This window comes from Tubulanus polymorphus, chromosome 1 (genome assembly GCF_964204645.1).
Source record: "Tubulanus polymorphus chromosome 1, tnTubPoly1.2, whole genome shotgun sequence".
Lineage (NCBI taxonomy): Eukaryota > Metazoa > Nemertea > Palaeonemertea > Tubulaniformes > Tubulanidae > Tubulanus > Tubulanus polymorphus.
In genome coordinates this window covers 8,612,762-8,621,231 of record NC_134025.1, presented here as the reverse complement: position 1 = coordinate 8,621,231, position 8,470 = coordinate 8,612,762, and the positions used below count along the sequence as shown (strand labels likewise).

Sequence of the window (8,470 nt, the reverse complement as noted above, 5' to 3'; positions counted from 1 at the left end):
CTGTCATTTATTTCAGCCAAGGCAAATTTCCTACAAGGTCTCTTCACATCTTCATCCATGTTACAAATGCCTTAAATATAATGGAAGCCGGCTGATGGACTCGTCCGTCATAGATCCTTGCTTTGATCTTTTATTTCGAAAGTGATAAAACATCAACCAACCTATTGGAAATATTTTGTTTGGGATACATAGATAGTCAACTTCTGAAATTTCATGGTTCCATACTGAAAGGGGTCATTCGAACAATAATATGGGCATGATTTACATCGCTCCATAGAGCCTGGAATAAATTGGTTTCCACTCCTAGAAAACTAGCTGGTTGTAAATCAGTACCTGTTACGTTTGATAACGTCAGAATGTCTGTAAGTTAGTTCTCAGTCGGCACGTTTTTCTCTCATTCATTCATGGATGAAACCTGTTGCCTGGGCCCTGCGTACTATTATAACAGCGCTGGGGAGTTACGTTGAGATCAGGTTCCTAACAGTTGCACGCACTCGTCATTACTTACCGATATTCTACCATTACTGCAACTTTCAACAACCCAACAACAAATGAGTTTCTGAACATCATTTTCCATGGTTGATCACCTAGCTGATATAGCCACACAAGTAAATCTGCACTTTCTTGAAGATGAATTCATTACTCTTTTTTCCAGTTACTTTTAGAGATTTGCCACATGATCAGATCCCCCTTGAGGACCCCCTTTGCCCATGGACCACTGTCTGGATCAGGAGAACCCTGACATTATCAGCACCAGTATTTGGCACATGATGGTGTTTGAATTATGTTAGTTGTTTCTAGATTGTAGTAACAATTGACTTCTCATTGTAACAATATAACAGTAATTCATATGAAGGATCAATTTCCAGAAATAATATGCATCTGTTTTTTGTTGTCCATGATTCGTGAATTAGTCGGTAACTTGGTATTTTCATTTTTCGCTGAGACTGAAGATCATTTTGGTGCAGCTTGTCTTCCTCAGTTGGTGGCTTATTCTTGAAGTGTGCAAGAGGTCATGTCATCCTTCAGGTGTCAGTACTAGGAGCACTGTGGAATATGCTGTTCACGAACATGAGTGACTTTTCGATGTAATCTTTCTTGCGCATTTGACATACTATTATTTGGAATGTAAAATTTAATTCAGGAACTAAATATCTAGATCCTTAAATTATTCATGGTGACGATTGCAGTCATAAAGTGCATTTATCGTACTTAAAATGTGTCTCATATGTTAAGAGCACTTCATCAAGTTTGGTTGCCTGGTGACACACTGTGCAGACAATCTTTGTCAGGACTTTCCAAGAGGACTTGTTGACTAAGCGCACACATTTTTGATGGCGGCTGTACCATTTTTTACATAAATGGATGGTTTTTTATTGCACTTTCAGTATAGCAACATCGCTTATAACATTGCATTACGTTATTGCCCATTTGTTGTCCGTATATTTCCGGATATCACAATTTGTTCGGCTCATGTCAGTTAGCGTAATACCTCATTTACTGGCTAGCTTATAAGATGGCGAAGTCGTTGGTCTTATCTTTGCGTTGTCGTATCGGAAAATTCTCGATATTGACTTGGTTGTTTGTCGCAGGGGCAATGCGCAGTCTACATATAGGGATTTATATACAATTTCCAGGGAGCATTGATAAATATCATCGATGGTGATGTTTTCTTCGCTCGAATGATTACGCCGATCTCTGTATTTATGGCTGCAGTGGAGGAATTTTTGTAAATCGATGGAATAAGAAAATCGTGTTCTCTCAACTTGCAACATCTGCATTGTTTAATGGTAACATTTATTACAGCCACTACAACTTGAAAATGCTTGTAATTGATTCGTTTGTAAATTGTAGAAATTCATCCTGTCGATTATAGTTCGAAGAATTTCAGCTCAAAACCTTTCCAACTGGAATATACTATTAATGAGCTGCACGTTTCCAATGTTATAACCTGCTAGAACTTATGAGTGATGGCTCACGGCAAACGCAATATAAAATCTGATACTAGACTCACAACTGCTTCAAGTTCATGATTGGTATATAGCTGCATAGAGTGTTGCAGCTCAGTTATGGAGCGATGTAGATCTGCAATTTTTTTTCTCATCTTGTTATGTCAATCCATCTAGCTGGAAAGTCTAGACAAGGATCATTATGTATTTGGAATTTTATATATCGAGATTACAACATGGACGCGTTGGTAGAACATTAGGATTATGGTAGCTGGTTGTGATTTTGATATCGAGGCACGGAAGCCTTCTGTCTGCATTATTTCTACAACTTATTCTTATGGAATAACATCATTCGCGTTATGGATTTGAAAAATGAATACTTTACTAATCATCACTTCAGATGCACGCCTCTGTTTTGGATTATCTAATGCGAAAAAAGGAATCCGATACTCTGTTTTACAAACCAGACAAATTATTAGGAAATTGTGTATTTCATGGAGGGTTAATTCCTCTATAGGTTCGCGTAAACGAAATTAAGAATCGCCAATTGATCCGCGGTTCAGTGCTGCGTACATACGACCATTCGGCAATAATTGACAAACAAGTGGCATGCCATCTCGTTTTTTCTCTAGGGAACTCGAGCACAGTTTAGTTCTTTGAATCGTCCTCATCAACCAGCGAAGCTGCAGCGCAAGCACTCAGTGCGCATCTCTTCATCCGATCTAGTCCGGGACGTAATTGTCCCATGTATAAAAATCGATCATCGATTACTCAAATCTAAAGCTTCCAAAATTAAGCTTTCATATTCCGCTCATCGGTTGGGAGTGTTTGGTCGGCCAGATTTTGTCAATGACATAATGTAGATGAGTTTGCTGCATCGGACTTCAATCAGACTTCAAGTGCGGATGTCAACACTTGTGCGGCATTATCCCGATGCATGATGCCGATGTCGGCTTAATTGAATTTTTATCGCCTTCTTCTGCGTGGTCTCTCTCCCAGAGATATCAGTTCGATAGAGATTGGATTCATCGGAAATCTGTGTTTTATGTAAGGAAGAAACTGGTGCATATGTCCTGCTTATAAGAAAGCGGGGGATGTGTTTTTCATTATTCACTTGTTCCGCGTGCAACACTGGGTTGGATACTGTAGTTTTTCTGGTTTTACCGGTTGTTGCTCCTTGGTGTTTATCGCATTGCGACTCTCGTATTCCTGTTGTATATTGCGTTGTTTGACAGTTTCCTGCTAAGCAAGTGACTGTCGGGGAAAAAACTTAATTAAAATGTCGAGTCCTGTGGTAGCAAAAGCTGTGGTGCGGGTTGATGGAATATTTAATGATCTGTTCAAACAAAAGGTAAGATTTATCAATTTAGAATATTTACATGAAAATAGGGTTACACCCATATTGTCTTATGTTTCTGCTATTTCTCATTATAATTCAGCGCAGCGCGACATTAATTCGAAAAAATGCATATACTTAGACCAAAAATAAATCATTCTTGAAAATCAATTGTGATTATAATAGCAATGTATACTTCTCATTTACCTTAAGTTGAACTCGTGTTTATTACTTTATTTTGCCAATTGATGATGTTTGACTGGTGGTTGCTTTATTGCTACTGATTAGGAATGACCTTTCTTAGAGTTTACATGATGCACTGATCATATACTGGCCGTTCCGCTGTAACAGATACACCCACCACCACAAAAAATGAAATATTCCCATTCATTTGTTATTGAACTAATACCAGAGGTGGGGTCTCAAAATGATATAATCATAGATTTAGATATTTAACCTAGAAGCTAACTAACTGCATGTATGGAAATAACTGGCAATGTTCTCCTTGGACTTTTTTTTATCTGAGCTGAAAAAGAAATGTCGTTTCTTCTCTAGAGAAAGTTCTTCAAACGAGCCTTGTATCATTATGACTTATGAATAACCCCGATAGAAAATTGTAGTAAAGGTAAATTTCATGGATTTTATGGATTACATAGCGCAGTTTATTCCCATCATCGCTCTAATTAATCCTCCTGATTTCGCTGACTGATTCTGACATGATTGCTGATGCGCAATTTCCTCCGCGTTTATTGTATTACATCTCTTTTCCTCGACGCTATTAAAAGAGAGCATTGATGCTGTAATCCATATCTCTGTGTATCGATTTTTGTCACTCTCATCGCGAAAGGAAAGAAAAAAGAAGGATTCCGTGTAATCAATGAAGTTTCCATTTGTCAGATCAAATAAGAAATTTCTCGGGCTCCTGTTGATATTTGGCGGCTATAATTATTTTCTGAAAGCCGATACCAGATACTTTTATTTATGGATGAAGTTCGAAAAACGTTTTTCGATATAGCTCGAGATTCCAGATTAATCTAAAGAGCACGACCAAAAAAAATCCCCTCGAGTTTCTTATTTCATATCATGTTTGCGATGATTGTGAAGCAGTTCGAAAACTCAGCAAAACTTTTCTATGGCGATGGAAACTTGTGTCGTGTTACTCTATCTTCCAGGGTTTCGTTATCATCCTTGTTTTCATTAATCTATTGATAAGATGGTCGTGAGTAATGCGATTCGAGTCTTTTCCGGTCTTCTTGGTGATTAATTTTTTCCGTACGTCGCCGGCAAGTTACATGCAATAATGTAATATTCAACAAGTGCTTTTATATTTCCGTCTCGTCGAGCTTATGCCGTCTCCAGCGAGTAAATATGCCAGCTATTGCGTCCATGCGATTTCTTCACAGCAAATTAAATATTTGTGCGTAGAATGGATGGATAGAGAAATATTTGTGTTTTTTCTTTCTTTGTTGGTTTATCGGAGACGTGTTCAAGAGCGATTTCGTTCGAACCGTTTGTAGTTCCCAGGGTTAACCTCCCGAAGGTTAATAGCTGTTTTCTAAGACGAACTAGCGCGATCTTTTCTTCAAAATTACCGAAGTTTAGCTTTATTCTACGTGTTACATTCTAGTGTATGCCGGACTATTTGAAATGGCCATGGTTTAACAACCTCAAATTTGGCTTACTCCAAATAGCCAGGGAATGCATACATGACTACCCTGGTTAGCCATGTAGCTTTCTCTTGTATCTCTTGCAGATAGCGCTGCTTGTTGTTGCTGGTTCATTGCTAGTGTGTTGTTCATGTAATTAGGTATAAAACATATCGTGCTTTTAGCGATATATGCACAATTTGCCGGCTCTTGTTTTTCGTGATAAATTTGGTGTTAAGGGAATGCATGGAAATGCTACAGGCAAACAGAAAATATTATTACATTAATCAACTTATGTATGATACTTAAAATGCGATATAGATACTTGATGGTCGTTTGTTTGTAAATAATTTGCTGCCGGCGTTTGAAATATTTTATTCATTTATGATGCTTATCAAATATGGAATGAAATCAGCATGATATGTTTTATCATCAATTTGCCCATAATTCATACAAGGCGATTGTACATGAAGATAATCTATATCTATATCAGTGATGTCAAGTCTCGAGGATAGACATATATTTACAAAATTAATCGTCAAATAAATGGAGTAGCATAGGTTTAGGTGGATTAAACCATGGACTCTTCGTTTTAGAGTCCATGATTAAACCTACAGTTTCACGACAAGCCGCCAGTGATTAGTACATTGTTATCGAAATGAAAAACCTAACGGATTTCATTGTCTTGAACACGAATGTATTGCGGAGAATTGTTCTGAAAATCTTTTGGCATTGGCTCTCATTTAGCTTTTTGTCTAGATTTCAAGGTCCATCCCTTGATTATGCCAAGTTGTTGCTTTCTCATTCAAAAACATTTTAAGAGAAGCGAAGACCTAGAATAAAGTGTATGCTGTTATTTCTGTTTTCAAATAATCAAAAATTATATTGTTCAATATGATCATATTTCGCCAGTGTCTGCAGTGTTGCGACATCCAAGATGAGCAATGGCAGCGCCTTCATGTATGGAGTTCCTCGTTCTACAATGAGGACCCCGTGTCATGTCTATCCCACTAGATGGCGTGTGCACCAATAGGACGTCTCGATCGAAATCTAGTTCATTTTCAATTCGCTTTACATTTTCAACCTCCTGCATGAAACGTAAAGTAAATCATATCTCAGTAAACTCGGATGGATCTTAGTTGATATATATATGTTCTTATCCATTGTTTATAGAATTTGAGAAATCGTGGATTGTATTTAATGGAATCTGAGACGGAATCCAGGTATCGTTGTCCAAATGCACACTTGTGAACCTGGTGGATCCTTGCTCGGTACAAACAGCATCTCCGATTGCCACTGTCGAACACTTAGTCTTATCTAGAAAACCTCGAGCATGTGTTTCCCCATTTTTCAGCAAAAAGAGAAACCGATTTTTTAGTAATTTTCCAAACGCTAGTATTTTCCAGGTGTATGAGATAAAGGTTCACCTGTCTTGCAGATGATGGAAGCTGGTTATTTCAGCTTGTATTAACTGCTCCCTCAGTACTGAATCCTTGCCAGCATCTTCTTGATACACATTTTGCAAGCTCGTGCCAGCAATTGTATACCAACGGTTAGGTTAACAGTTCTCAATGAAAATTACATTTCATTCAAGTTTCTGTGTGAGTTTAACCCATTTAGGGTGTAGCCTCAAATGGCTATTGCATTCAATTTTCGTTTATCCGTCCATAGATGGAATGCAGCTGTTTTGGGAAGTTTTGAAGATCCTGCAATGGATTGTCTTGATATTTGTTTTGTACGTTATCAACCCTAGATACATCTGCTGCCCAAAAAACGGCTGATCAGAATCAAGATCGCTCATCGGTTGCAATTATTTTCAGTTTCTGAATGATTTACCTTCTTTCATTGAAATTCATGATGGGCATACTTTGGGAAGTTATCTTTAACATATCTCATATAATTTGGCTATATTGATCTCATCAGTACAGATTCATGGATGGAAAAATGTTTTTGAGTTGGTTAACTTATATTATAGTCTTGATATTTGAGAGTTTAGGCACTGTCGTAGAAGAAATCTCCTTTCGAAAATACTTGTGGTATATAGCTTAATTATTGTAACAGCTTGTCTGATGCCGTAGGCATGTCTTTTTACATGCCATTTGACAGTCTTTGACAATTCAGATCAATGCAAAGTTTCTCTGACAATGAGAAATGTTTGAAATGTGGCCAAATGTTTTACACCGTAGACAAAGCGTTTCCTTTCATGGTTTCCCAAAGTATTTAATGAAAGCGTTTAATAGCTTTGACAAATTGCTCAGGTCGGGTGTAAAATTGAAAACGGCCCCCACAGCGCCTTTAAATAGTTGAAGCATTTTGATATTTGCTTTGGTTGACAGGGACTTCAGTTAGCGATTGAAATAATTTCAGTAAAAAAGTGTTGTACTTACACCAATGACTACCCATAGTCTATACCAACAGTATCATGCTCTAAAATGTCTGCACTGACATATCAATGTCTTCGTTTTTTCTGTTATTAGGATCTTATTGAAGTATAAAGAATGAAGTGAAAACGATATCTCATTTCAAAACCACATTAGCTTATCCAATAAAATTCTACATTTTTTTCTCAGGTGTCAAATAATTTATCAAAATTGATTGTCTTGTTTCTGTTATTAGGATCTTATTGAAGTATAAAGAATGAAGTGAAAACAATATCTCATTTCAAAACCGTTTTCGTTTTATATGCAGATAGTTCTTCATATTAATGCCGTAATATCTGGTATAAACTTTATCGTATATCAATAAGCTTTTTATTGCATCAATTGTTAATTCAAGACTCCCAAATGCCTCGAAATGAAAATACGACCATGCGAACTAGGAATCTGAAGATTCGAAAGGATAATTTTATGGGGGGACTTGAATGCTTGGAATGGGTGGCTTCTAACGAGCAAAGGATCTGTATGAAATATTCATGAAAATGACGTCTGCTTGTTGCTGGAAAGTGATACGCGAGCTCTATTCAATACGCTGCTCTTTGATGTGTTGAATACCATGGGGAAAAGTCTCTCGCTAAAGAGTTTCCCTGATGATAATAATGATTCGACATTAATATTTGATTTCAAGTGACATAAGCTAACCTTAAAGAAATAACTTAGACTTAGGATAGATACTTTTCCGAAGAGATACTTTTCTGAAATCTCATCTTTTTCCCACCTTCATTACTTAATTCAACATGTTCTGAATTATTTCGCCCCCACAGAATGATATTTCTATTTATGAATATCGCAATCAACTATCAAATGAAAGCATAACCGGGACCTGAAAGGTAAAAAGTTATTACTATTCAATACGGATCTAGTATTTTCATGTTCTATGTTCTATTATTAACGGATTTGAGCATTTCTCCATTGCTGTGTAAGATAGACAATTGCCTTCAGTATGGGCTTTGTACGTTGGTATGTCTTTGGTTCGAGCGAAAAAATCTTGACGTTACTATTACGTGGGGCATTTTTGCGACCGTTCAAATCTAAGCCGTGGTTTCTATAGACGGTACATAGAAAAAAATGTTGGATAAATGGGAATTGTACAGGTTTTCAACT

At 37.1% G+C, this 8,470-nt stretch overlaps 1 protein-coding gene across 4 annotated transcripts in view; it reads left to right on the top strand.

Annotated features, from left to right (window-relative positions):
• The first annotated feature begins 3,253 nt into the window (after positions 1 to 3,253).
• LOC141913823 (uncharacterized) overlaps positions 3,254 to 8,470 on the top strand; it is a 59,946-nt gene continuing 54,729 nt past the window's right edge. For all 4 annotated transcript variants that reach the window (XM_074805009.1, XM_074805003.1, XM_074804997.1 and 1 more), the window contains exon 1: positions 3,254 to 3,300. The gene's annotated coding sequence lies outside the window, so the exon portion shown is untranslated. The remainder of the gene's footprint in view (positions 3,301 to 8,470) is intronic.